Source organism: Zingiber officinale, chromosome 11A (genome assembly GCF_018446385.1).
Source record: "Zingiber officinale cultivar Zhangliang chromosome 11A, Zo_v1.1, whole genome shotgun sequence".
NCBI classification, from domain to species: domain Eukaryota; kingdom Viridiplantae; phylum Streptophyta; class Magnoliopsida; order Zingiberales; family Zingiberaceae; genus Zingiber; species Zingiber officinale.
This window is the reverse complement of record NC_056006.1, coordinates 23,191,403-23,205,894: the sequence shown is the minus strand read 5'-3', so window position 1 is coordinate 23,205,894 and position 14,492 is coordinate 23,191,403. Positions and strand designations below refer to the sequence as shown.

Here is a 14,492-nt window from a genome sequence, read left to right as displayed (position 1 = left end):
CCCTAAGCACTTACATACCTCTATCGGAATATCATCTGGTCCAACAACTTTTTCATTGTGCATCTCATTTAAAGTTTGTTTTACTTCTGAAGTTTGACTCTTACGATAAAAATTAAAATTTCTATGCTTATTTGACCTACTTAAATTATCTAAGTTAAGTTAGTCACCTAAATCTTCATTAAAAGGTTGATGAAAATACCTCTTCCACCGCTCTTTTATTTCTCCATCATTTACTAATACCCTATTATATTCATCTTTAATACATTTTATTTGGCTAAGATCTCTTATTTTCCTTTCTCTCACTTTAGTTAATCTATAAATGTCTCTTTCCCCTTCTTTTGTATCCAATTTTTGATATAATCGTTCAAAAGTTTCATATTTTTCTTTACTCACTACTTTCTTAGCTTCTTTCTTGGATATTGTATATTTTTTAAAGTTTTCCTCATTCTTACAAATATATAATTCCTTATAAGATATTCATTTTTCCTTCACTTCCTCTTGTACTATCTCATTCCACCACCAAGATTCTTTATTTAGTGGTGCATGTCCCTTTGACTCACCGAGTACATTCTTAGCTACTATTTTCAACTCTGATATCATCTTATCTCATGTTGTATTAGAGTCATCGTATATTTCATCTAATGCTTGTATTTCTACCTTCTCCTTAAATATATTTTGCTTCTCATCCTTTATCTTCCACCACTTAATTCTAGGAATCGTATATATTTTCTTTCTATTGATACTATGTTTGAGACGTATATCTAAAACTACTACCCTATGTTGGGTAGTTAAGCTTTCTCCTGGGATAACTTTGCAATCTTTATAAATCTTTCTATTCTTCTTCCTAACCATAAGAAAGTCAATTTACGATTTGTTATTCCCACTTTTGAACGTGACTGAGTGTTCTTCTCTTTTCATAAAAAAACGTATTAGCTAATATAAGGTCATATGCTATCACAAAATATAATATAGTTTTCCCTCCCTCATTCTTCGTTCCAAATCCATAACTCCCATGTACTCTCTCATATTCCTCATTTTTCACTCTGACATGTCCATTTAGATCATCTCCTATTAAAATCATTTCATTTGGTGTAATATTTTGTAATATTTCATCTAAATCCTCCCAGAATCTTGATTTGGTAGCTTCATCTAATCCTATTTATGGTGCATATACGCTAATTATGTTCATAGTTTCTTTCGCCACTATTATCTTAAGGGTTATAATTCTATCTCTTTTTCTAACTATTCCTACAACTTCATCCTTTAACAAACTATCTACAATAATACCCACTCCATTTCTTGTTTTACTCTTTCTAGTGTACCATAACTTAAAACCCGAGTTCTCTATCATCTTTGCCTTCTGGTCTGTCCATTTTATCTCTTGTACACACAAAATACTAATTTTTCTCCTAATCATCATATCTACTACCTCCATTGATTTATCAGTGAGAGTTCCTATGTTCCATATTCCAAATCTTAGATTATTAGTTTTCCTATCATATTTGTTCTTATCCAACTTATGGTGTGAGAACTCTTACCTATTTAACACTACACCCAAGTTCTCATGGAGATGTAGCGATCCTTGTTGAGACGTTACAGTCAGACTCTGTAACGTAAACTCTTACATATTTAGCACTACACCCGAGTTCTGGAGATGTAACGGCCCTTGCCGAGATGTTACAGTTGGACCCTGCAACGCGTTCCTTCCGGGAAACAACCTAGTATTAGCACAATAGTTTAGTTGATCCATTCATTGAATATTTGTCATAGTTTTGACGCTGACTGACAACCTAACGCAACCCTCCTCCTTTATCCAGACTTGGGATCGGCCATGACCGGTCGTTGTGGGCGGAGTGATTGCTACACTATATAGCACTTGATTAAAGAAAATTTTAATTTGTGTTAAAAAAATTATTACTCTCAAGACATATGAAAATAATATTTAGGCACATGAATATAATAGCAGAACTAAATAAATAGATAGAACTTGATTTTATGTCATTTCGAATTTTACATCTATCCATCAATTTTGACAGAATCGGACCTAGAGTTCGGAATGACTTGAAACCAGATTTTATGTGTTCGTCTAATTCTCTTGATTTATTCATGCCCTCAAATATTATTTTCATATATAATATTGAGAATAATAATTTTTTTAATACAAAACAAATTTTTTAATCGATTGTTATAATGTAATAATCAATTTGACACTGTTTATCAACACACTAGTGTCCTGAATCAATTTAATCGATTAGGATACCCCTAAGTGAATACATAAGGGGAAAAAAAATGAAATTGGAAATGTGATATAGTAATTTTTAAATTTGTTGATGTAATTTAGCTATTCGATAACTTTGACTACATCATTCATTAATTTGTCGAAAAAACTTAAAGCTGAAAACTATTTGTTCACCGAATAAGGTTGATTAAGGTTTCAGTTTCAACACATCCTCATGCGACTTTTTCTCGCTGTCCAATGCTTTCTCGTGTATGTAATCCATCCACCATAATATTTTCTTTATTTGTAATTTGAATGTATAAAATGAATAATACAGTGCATATAAACGTTGTGTGTCGATATTGTTTTGCAAAAATATTTAGGCTGATTTTTAAAGATTATATTTGTTTATAATATATTATTTAAAAATTCACTGTTTGTGACTCTGTACTTATCGATTTTGAAAATATATGTTGATGTTGTAATTACAACCATTCGAATGTAAAACATTTTCATATTTGATAATAAATTTGTTATGTGCACGCACAATATTAAAAAAAAAAAAAAATCAGAGATTTCTCCAACAAATTATCAGAAAAAAATTCGATGTTGATTTTTCTGATTATAGTCCTGTTCTCCTACTACGTGGTGCTGATATATTTAACAACAAGTACCATAATAGTATTGAACCTCGAAATCAATATCACAGTGTTTTGATTTATCATGCTCATGAATACAGCGGTGCTGATCTATTGGCTATCAGCACAACCTCCAAAATCAACGCCAAAGAATTGTCATATATACATGGGCAAAAGATGAAGTCGTCATTTGGTGGCTTCTTCATAGTATCCCCTTATTTCATGAGAAGAGATAAATTATGAGAGATTTCGTCTAGCAACAATAATATATACAAAAGGTGAGACAATCAGTAGGACATTCTGTACCCACTAAAAATTCTATTTATCTATGGTAATACCCCTATATAAATTATCTGCATCTGTCCGTGGGGATAAAAGAATTCAAATATCTCGAACCTAATTACAGTGTAGTGCCGATATAATTGACAACCAACACAACAATGATGTTGAACCTCCAAAACTAGCATCAAAACTTCTGATTTCTTGAGCCCAATAATACAGTGGTGCTAATATATATATATAATTAACAACCTACAAGACAATGGTGTTGAACCTCCAAAATCAACACGAAAAAATTTTGGTATCTCGAACCTAGTTATAGTGTGGTGCTGCTATAATTGACAACCAGCACTATAATGGTACTGAATCTCCAAAATCAACACCAATGACTTCTGATTTCTCGAGCCCGGTGATATAGTGGTGCCCAACACCACAATGGTTTCTCATACCCAATTACAGTGATGCTGAAATTTTAAAAATGACCTTGTGCGTCAATTGTCACAAAGTCATAACTTCAGGAAGAAGACTTAGCACTAACTTGTTGTCAATCATTGTAACCTAGCCTTGACTTATTGTTATTGCTGATCAATTTAATCCTACACCACACTGATGTTGATTTTAAAATCTAGCTCCATCATTGTTGTTCTTGTTTATTCAACCCAATACTACCTTGATTCTAATCATTCTAATCCAACACCACAACATGTCGAAGTTTTAGTTTTTCAAATTTTCTAGGTCCATGAGTTTAGACCAAAACCCTCATTCACTCCATGCCCAAGTTTTAATTTTCTAATCCTCTAAGTCTATTAATGAGTTTAGACAAAAATCCATTGATGACATTGGCCAACTCCGACATGACCCAATCCAAATCCAAATAGTTTATACAATGCACTTGAGTGTCACTGTCCCCTAAAGCCTCTTTTTCGTGGTCTTTTTATGTGTGTAGAACCTGTTTTAAAATTGAAGTCTATTTGTGTGTCAATTGACAAAATGTTATAACTTCATGTAAGTTTCATAGTTGTTCACCATCTCTCGATTATCTGCACTCTTTTCTTTCAATCCATGCCTGAGCTTCAGTTTTTCAAACCATCAATGAGTTTAGTTTAAAATTCATTGATGACCTTGGCCTAGCTTTTACATGACCCAATCAAACTCCAGATGGTTTCTACAATGCACCTAAGTACCACCGTGCACTAAAACTCATCTTCATGACCTTCTTGTCTGTGTAGAGCAATTTGAAAAGAAAAAAAAAAATCAATCTTATGTGCTAGTCACTATTCCAAAGATTAGTAGTCTCTCGTGATTTACTTCTTCCGTGTTGGCCCTAGGACGGGTTAGCGGGGAGGCTGGGGACGAACGTATTCACCTTTTGCCACCATAACTTTATGTAGAAGGATCAAAATTAGGATTCCACTTTATCTCTAGATTCTTTGTAATCCCCTTTTCAATCCATTTCTCAGTTTTATTTTCTAAATTATCTAAGTCCATCAGTTTAGATCAAACCTCATTTAAAGCCTTAGTCATCTTTGACATGACCCAATCCAACTCTAGCTGATTTCTTTAATGCACCTGATTACCACCATGCCCTAAAACCTCATCTATGTGGCCTTTTTGTTTATGCAAAGCTAGTTCAAAAAAATTCAACCTTGTGTGTTAATTGTTAGGATTAAAAAAAATCATATATATTGATAATAGTATAATATTATACTTCACCAAAAATGTATCATACCAATAGAGATATCTTTCATCTTTTAAATATATGATTTTTCCATATATTTCCAATGTAGGCCTCCAACAAGTATATGGTCACTCTTGACCAACTCCAGGTGCTCCAGGTCTCTTCTTAAACATCCGGTCACCCTTGACTTATTTCGAGCATATCCTCAAGCATCCGGTGACTTTTTGACTTGTTTCGGACCTTCCTGCAAGTATCTGGTCATTCTTGACCTGCTCCGGACCTTCCCATAAGTATTCGGTCACTCTTGACTTATTTCGGGTCTCTCCCAACATAATATCTGGTTTGGATCATTGCTCTGATATCACTTGTTAGGACCAAAAGAATTTGCGTATCTTCATAATAACATAATATTGTTCACTTTAGGCATAATCTCTCATGAATTTATTTTTAGACTTTATTCAAAAGATCTCATACTAATGTAGATATCTTTTATCTTTTAAACTAATGATCCTTTTCATATATTTTTAATGTAGAATTTTAATTATATTCTCAATATTAATTGACACAAAACCGTGACTTCACGTAGAAAGTTCAGAATTAGGGTTTCACACCATCTCTAAATTATATGCACTCTCCTCTTTCATTCCATGGCTATTTTAAAATTTTAAAATTATTTAGATTTATTAGTAAGTTTTGATAAAAATTCATTAATGACCTTAGCTAGCAATAATCAACTGATATTGCACATCAATATTAGATAGTCGAGTCCGGATGATCAAGTAACTTGAGTCAAAATTTTTAGGTGCGATGGTTAAGACATGAAGTGTTGTCACATGAGATCTTGGGGTCGAAATTCGGCGTGACCGAGCATAACCTCTCCCATGTCTTGGCCATTTGCACTAATGGCTAGTAGTCACCCGTGATTTACCTCCTCCGTGTTGGCCTAGGGACGGGTTGACGGGGGCACTGGGGCGAGCGAATCGCCTTTTTGCCACTTGAGTCAAAATTTTTAGGGTTTTTTTTTTTAAAAAAAATTGATTTAGGTGTAATAGTCGATTATTAATAACTTAGCAGTGGGTTGTTATACCTCAATTAGTTAAATCGATTAAATCAAACTCCAGATTTTAAATTTGAGACGACACAGAATAAAATGAAATAACTAAGTTTTTTATATAAAAATTGAATTTTAAATTAACCCAATAAATTTCTAAATCTGATCGATTGAGATTTTTCTCACCATCGACAATGCTTTCAAAAGTGGTCTTTATCTTGCGTTGCCATTAATACTTTGAAGTCATGTTATTTAAAAATATTAAATCAGGTAACACTGAATTTTAATTTGGGTTATTTAAATTATACATGATTAAGTCACATGTTTATTACTTTTAGGATATATTTTTTTAAAACACTCTTTACCAAAGAAAAAAATATATCTTTTATGAAAGAAAAATTGAAATAACACTTTAATGTATTTTTATCTCAAAGATATTTTTATTTCAGTATTATTATAACGGTTAAACTTATTGCAATAATTATTATTATACTATATTAAAATAAATCAATATTTCTTAATTTAATTTGCTTAAAATAACTAGATCAGTAGTATATCATCATAAAAAACTACTACGATAAAATAAAAATTTAATGAAAAAAATCCACTTTGATTAATAATAATTTCCATCCACTTAACATTTTAGTTATGTTTTGCCCTTTGTTCCATCAAACTCTAGAATATAATTTATTCCGATGATCGATGAAAAAATTTCATAGTTTGAGTCGGATCAATACTCAGGGCTAGCTAGGTTTTTTTTTATTATTCTCATACTCATATAGATGGTTCTCTTCAAGCATAATCAATCACTAGTAAAAAAAATCCTCTGTTTTCCTCTCTATGTATTAAAGTGGACACAAAATAAAAGTTAAAAAAAAACTTAAAAGAAGAAAATTATTATCATAATAACTACTGCGTTTGTTTTCTTGTATGAATAATTGCCAAAAATATCTATAACATTTTTAAATTAAAATAAATAAATAAATTTGTTAAATAAAATTTAATTATAAATTGAATATTATTTAAAATAGATATTATTATATAAACTTTACAAAATATAAAATACAACAAAATTTATAACTTTTTAAATCTTATATTAATTAAATTCAAATTAATTTTAGAAATAAATTTAATTTATTATATTTTTTAAAAAATCTAATAATATCATTATTTAAATTCGTAGATATATTCAATGTCATTGTATTATTCATATTCATCAGAAAAAGAAAATATATATCTTAATGATTTGAAAAAATATTTTATAATTTATATTTTTAAATAATTTAAGTGTGTAAACTTCTACTGATTAAATTCGGACTGTAATTTATGCAATCTGAACTTTTAATTTTTAGAATATTTGACCCATCTAAAATTCAAACTTGGATTATAAGTAATTATTATTATTTAAGATAAGCATGGGTGGCAATTTAGATTGTCTGGATTACCAGATTAGAACATTAAAATTCGAATTCGATCTGATTAATATTAAGTCAAATTATTCGATTTGAATTCGATCCGTTTATCTATATTTGATCCAAATTCAATCTGAAATGATCTACAACCTAAATCCGGCCTTGACCCGACTCGATCTAAAATGACTTATTTCTAAAAACATATATGTTTATCTTAATCCGAACTCAATATGATCTCGACTAAAAAGACCCATTTTATAAAAATATATTTATTTTAACTCAAATTCAATCAGAATCCAATTCGAATTCGACCTAAAAATATTAATTCAAACCCAACCTTTTTATTAATTATATTAATTAGGTCGATCATAACGTGACCTGAGTCCAATAAAACTTGACCTAACTTAATATTTTTTTTAATTGGTTTCAAATCAAATTTTTGTGTCGGATCATAAATTACCATCCGTAAATATCTTCTAAGCAATCTGTACATTTGGGTCTAATTGACTATCAAAGTTAGAGACATTTAGTTTAAATTAGTTTGTAGTATTTTTTTTTAACCCAATTTCAAATTTGGTTCGGAGATCCTAAAAGTTGTCTACTTTGTCAATGATTAATGGATGATTCTAACGTGGATGATGCGTAGATGATGGCCGAGTTACGCATAATATATGGTCTGCTGGATCAACAGTACTCATGTCATTTACTAACAGATTCTAATTGACTTAAAAAATTTAAAAATTATCATGAAAAGAAACAAAATGATAATTTCATCAATTTGAAAGGACCTTTGATATTAATTGTAAGATCGATAAGGTGTTAGATGAGGGAGGGAGGGTGAATATACTTATGATTTTTTTACTCTTCGAAAAATATAAAATAAACATAATGGAATAAAGAACATGTAAAATAAACAAAGTTGATACTATAGGTTTTACTTAATTCGGAACCTGTGATGACTCCTACTTCAAAGTCCGCGATCGTTGATTGCTTACGTTTGACAATCCACTATCAATTTGTAAAGACTTTATAGATATGTAAGTATACATATTAAATACAATGAAAAGAAATTATGTTACCAACAATAAAAGAGTAACTAGAAGTTCGTCAATTGTTAGAGTAGTAATTGTAGTTGTCGAAGCGCTTTGGAGCAGTATACAGGACCGTAAGTAGTTCTGAATTCGGTTTCTCAAAGTACTGGTCGAGATCCCTTTTTATAGCCACTCAGACTTGATCCAATTCTACTGATCTCGGGATCAGGTTTGACCGATTTTGATCGGTCGATTGATCCCCCGGATCAGTCGATTGATCTTGTCTGAATCGATCTGACTTCTCGTCTAGGTTCTGTTACTCGGATAGAAGTCCTCATTCGATTGATTGATCCCATCGTTTGATTCACCGATTTTATGTCAGTAACATTGGCTTTAAACTATTCTAGATCTTTGCACTTTAAATCGGTGAGTCTTAAGTTCATCTTTCGAAAATTTAAACCTATTATCTATCTGGTTGATGGTAGGATTTTTGTTTGATAAGTAATGAGTATTATAAACTTGCACTTTAATTTAAGAAAATAAATAGGAAATTTAATGAATGATGATAAAAATAAGTAGAAAAAAATTTAATCAAAAGATAATATCAAAATAGATAGGTAATAAGATAGTGATAGAATAGGTAAGAATAATTAATGAGACAATTAGATAATGGACCTCAAGTAATTAGTCTACTGAATTAAACGATAATAATTTTCAAAACTGGTATAATGCCATCAGATTGATGCAACCCTTTTTATTCCATATTTATACTTTAAATTCTATAAAGTTATCATGTCATAACCAACTCGGTTAAGATTATTAACCTCTATTTATGATTTCTTATAGTATAGGTGATTATGATCTCCGGAGTTATGGTGTCATGGTAAGATATCCAGGTTGTCTCCCAGATATCCGTGGTTCAAACCTCAGCTACGACGTATTTACAGGAATTTTTCCTCCAAATGAGGGGTGTAATCAGAGGATGCTGGGCTTCTGGGCTGGCCACCGCCTGCGCTTCCCGATTTACCCTGGTGGTCGGTGGGAAACTTTCGTGGGACTGAACCGGTCACCTCCAGAGATAGTCAATGAGACTAACAGAGATTATCATTTTTTTTATAGTATAGGTGATTATGTCTCCGGGGTTATGATGTCGTGATAGAATATCCAATCCAATTCTCAACTAAAGCATGCACATACTATATTTTTAAGAAAAAATTATGGAAAGTGATACCAAGTATGTTACCCAAGTGGGACTAGACGACCCTCATTGGGCAATACAGTCGTTTACGATCCACGATTCTAATATACAAATGGAGTATAGTGACTTACAAGTCAATTGTAGAGGCCAACTGCTAATGTTTTTCAATGCAAGTGATCTTGCTTCGAGACCCTTAGGTTGACTCACCGGGGTACTGATAGGAAAGTTAACACCTGTTGTAAAGATTACCATTAGAGATAAGTCGAAAGTTGATTTAGAAAGAAGAATCATAGTCTCACTTTCTTTTTCCTCTCTTTTTCTTTCACTTAATGTTATCCTTTTATATTTTTTGATAGACACTTCATATTCTTATATTTAATGATATTACATCTATTATAGAGGATCTTCATTTTTTTTTTCTATGAAGTTGTAAAGATTTAAAAAATTATATCATGTGGCGGACAATTTAGAAATATAAATAGAATCAGTAAGATTTTTATTAGTTTATTATTATTATTATTTTTTAAAAAATCTGTTAGAAAAATTAGGATTCTTCTGCTATAAAAGGGGTTGAGTTCCTATTCCGCTTCATTCATCTCATGCTCGTCAACCCTAATTTGATGACTTCCATGACCAGCGATTCCTGTATTTTCTTCCGCAAGCCCAAGGCTGCAAAGAACATCCGCAAGAGAAAAAAAGTCGACTCCGACGAAGAAGTCTCCGGCGATGATATTCCGTATTCCGGTCCCGCGACGAAGAAGTCCGCCGGGCTTTCCTTCTCTTCGTCTTCGTCTGGGGTTGGCTCCCTGTTCCAGTTCGATTCGTCCAAGGAGATCCAGGTCAAGCACGACAGCCGCGCCACGGCTACGCTCGAGACGGAGACCGAGTTCTCCAAGGACGCCCGCGCCATCCGCGACGGGTGCTGAAGAGGGCGGAGGAGGCTCTCAAGGGCAAATCCAAGCCTGGCGGAGGGGGCAATGATAAGATATACAAGGGGATCCACGGGTACACCGATTACAAAGCAGGGTTCAGGAGAGAACAGACAGTGGCAGGCGAGAAGGCGAGCGGTGCCCATGGACCACTGAGGGCATCCGCACACATCCGGTTGTCGGCTAGGTTTGATTACCAGCCTGACATCTGTAAGGACTATAAGGAGACTGGGTATTGTGGTTATGGTGATTCCTGTAAGTTTATGCACGATCGAGGGGATTATAAATCAGGATGGCAACTGGAGAAGGACTGGGAGGAGGCTGAGAAGGCAAGAAAAAAAAGACTCGCAGCAAGCAGTAGAGGAGACAACGATGAGGCTGATCATGAGGATGGCAATGATGACGACGACGAAGCCGACGATTCTCTTCCTTTTGCCTGTTTTATATGCAGACAACCTTTTGAGGATCCGGTAGTGACCAAGCGCAAACACTACTTCTGTGAACATTGTGCTCTAAAGGTATGTGATGTTTATGTTGGCATATGATTTTCCTTGAGCTTGTATACTACTCACATGCATTGTTCAATTTAATTTTTCAAGGCATTATACTAAGGGTTCGAGCATTTAATCTGCATAATGTGTTTGTTAGCTGGGCTTATTGTGTGAAGATTGCAGTATGGAATTTCTAATGTATTCTAACCAGTTATGTGTCAGCATCTTTTCTTCTGCTACTAAGTAAAACACTTACATAATTAGAAAGGATATTTGCTATACAAATTCATGTGTTCCAATTTATCATAAATAGCCATATTGTTCTTGTAAGGTGATTCTAATGTTTCTGGTAGCTGGATTTATTAAAAGCAAACTTAAAGATCATGCTATAAAGTTAAATTGTTGAAATACTGCTTTACTTTGTATTTAACATCCAAGCTTAGTAGTGATGGCATTATGCATATTTGTTTCATATCTCAATAACAATCTCTTTATTGCTTTGTATTTGACCCTTCAAAGTTGACCAGTTTACATATCATCAAAAGCTAGTATGTTAGATCCCAAGGGATTTGGAACCTTTCATTATAAGATTGGTCCCATATCTTTGGTTCAATAAGTTATCTTTGTTCTTACACTAACACAAGACTCTATGTTCCAGAGATTTAGCACATTCAAATGACTTGGAATTTGTTTTTCCCATATCAAACTGAAGCTATGAATGCAAATGGACCTTTTACTACTATAGAATCATTAACAGTGTCAATATGTACTATATGTACTGGAATCTGACTAACTTGGTTAAGATGTGTAATTTTACTAGCTATTGGTGTTAAGTTAGGATGTCCTTTCAATTAGTTTTATTCTTTTCAACTTCATTCTGACACCTTAATTTGTTTTCATTATATTTACAATATTGTTTTTTTGGACAGCATCATGCAAAGAACAAGAAATGTTTTGTCTGCAACAAACCAACTCTTGGCATCTTCAATACAGCACATGAGATACGGGAAAAGATGGCAGAAGGTAAATAAGAGGAACTGACAATGATGCGTGTCAAACCAGAAGTTACATAGAAAACACTCTTATTGGTCCTGTTGGTCATCTGTTAGTTTGATATGTTGGATTATGGAAAATAACTGAAAGTTTAACTTCGTGTGGAAACGTGGTCGGAGATATCAGCTTTTGTCAGACGCTCTTATTGGTCCTGTTGCTCATCTGTTAGTTTGATATGCTGGATTATGGAAAATAACTAAAAGCTTAACATCGTGTGGAAACGTGGTCGGAGATATCATCATAGGCATCTAAGTGAGTATGCTAACTACTTGGCAAAAAATAAATACCTGGATTTTTCATGCTCATGTAGTGTCTTTTTTCCTGGCCTAATGTATGTGTACAACTATATTGATATATCAATGAAGCATAGTCCTTTTGTACCAGATTAAAAACAAAATTGAATTTTCTTTGAGAGCTGTGTCATTTTACTTATGTTCTTTCAGACACTTCATCTCGGTGTGGATATCTGGGTTTTTAGTGCTGCTGAAGAAAGAATGACCTGCTACATCTGTGGTGCTGTTACTTTTCGTTATGAGCTTCACTAAGTTGTCTGACAATGGTGAGAGTTTGCTGTTCTATCATAATGCAGCTCTTCTTAAGACATTTATTTCAGAACATTCTATTTTCTTGAATAGGACGGTATGAGATATTCTCATGGTATCTGATAATTATATGCATTTCTTTTAATTTTATGTCAACTATAGTTCTTGTTTTATTCTTAGAACATTTTTTGCTCTTTGCTCAATTTGTATGATCGATGTGGTGAAAAAAAAAATGATTTTCAATGAGAAGTTGTAGGAAGGCAAATATTTCAAAAATTTAGTATTGTCGTTGTTTGCAATTTGTTGCGTTATTTCATAGCCTCTGTTGTCTGCAGCTTCGACTCCTCTGACCCAGGCTCATCCACATCACTGGAGGAAGTTTCTACATCATCTAAGGAGGACTTTGGATGCATCAAGCTATACGTCAACAATTTCCCAAGAAGAAATAGCACATTCATCCAAATGGAATATTATTGTTCCTATTAATATTGCAAGTTCACTCTGTTACTTTAGATTCTTTGAAGCATTTTTCTCTTACCTTTTGTCGACCTAACTCCCAACCTCCACAAGTTTCTTTCAAGTTCTCGCGGAGTGTGATCGATGTGCAAAGCCTATAAGAGAACCAACTTGATTTGAGTTAGTGTAAAGTATTTTGAATGTGACATTGATTTGAGTTGAATTCTCAAATCTATCCATGCTTTGTGTTCCTTTTTTTGCCTTTGTAGCCCTATTCTAAATTAATTTTTGTAGTAAATTTAAACTGATCAACTTTTACAAACAAGCATTGGATTATATTCTTTTATGCCTTTGTAGTCATTATATGCTCATTTGCTTTTTTATTAATATTCTGAAGGGCCATCTAGCAATGATCAAAACTTCTATATACATAAAATGCCTTGAAATCTTTGAAATTATTTTATGCTATTATTTTTATTTTTTCAATCTTTGAAGGTTATCTAGCAGTTTTGGCTCAAAAGTATTAGATGGTTATAGAGCACGTAAGACCAAAACTCGAGAGCCAGTAGAAAAGTAACAAACTTTGAAGAGTGAACTATAACGTTTCTTAAACTATGCCCATGTGTGAGGCTTGCAAAAAACATTGTCTTCTTCAATTGGCGTGCTCCACCTCCATGAACCAAAGGCCAAAACTAAGGGCCACTCTTTGCGCATGGAGTCAAAATCTCATCATAAATGATCGACTCTTTTTGCTCTTTTTCATCACATCAATTTTTAAAGAGCACCTTTAAATTCTTTTATTATTAGTGGATGCTTTATACTTTTTAAGTATCCAAAATTTTTCTTATATCTAAAAATAATAATTCAAATATTTTTCTCTACATTCGCACCAATCTTGAGCTCAAAAAGGTTCGAGTAAGGACCAATCAGAATATGGCATCCAATTGGACTTGAATGTGACTTATCTATTCGAAGATGCATGGACTTGATCCATTGTTGTATCCATTGGAGTGTGCCCGCCACCATCCACCCGTATGCTCTCGGGCTCGTGAACAATGACAACAATGGAGGGAGAGGGAGAGGAGATACAACATGAGGCTATGAATCTTCTCTTATTTCTCTCCAAGTCCCACAATGATAGCAAGTATATGTTGTGTCTAGAATAGTGTCTAAGGCAATGGTGATCCATCTTGGTCGAGCAGAATGATTCCATTTGAAATCGGTGAAAGCTACACCACCGGTAAGATGATTTTGATATTGACTGTTAGAAGATCTTGAAAGAGAAAAACCTCGAAGGGGGGATCACTGGCGAGATGACTTTGAAGTTGATTGAAAGCGGACCACGAAGGAGAAAACCTCGAAGAGGGGATCACCTACAAGATGACAAGGTGGAGGAAGAGGAAGGAACATTAGCAAGCAAGCTAGGGGTTCCTGATGTAGCCACTCCGATGCTCAAGTTAGTGAGGTGGAGAAAAAAAATATAGAAGATGGACAATAGAGAAGAATGTAAGATGTG

The 14,492-nt window shown here is 33.3% G+C and overlaps 1 pseudogene; it reads left to right on the top strand.

The window, feature by feature from the left end:
- The first annotated feature begins 10,101 nt into the window (after positions 1-10,101).
- LOC122032845 lies at positions 10,102-13,322 on the top strand (annotated as a pseudogene).
- The last annotated feature ends 1,170 nt before the right edge of the window (positions 13,323-14,492 follow it).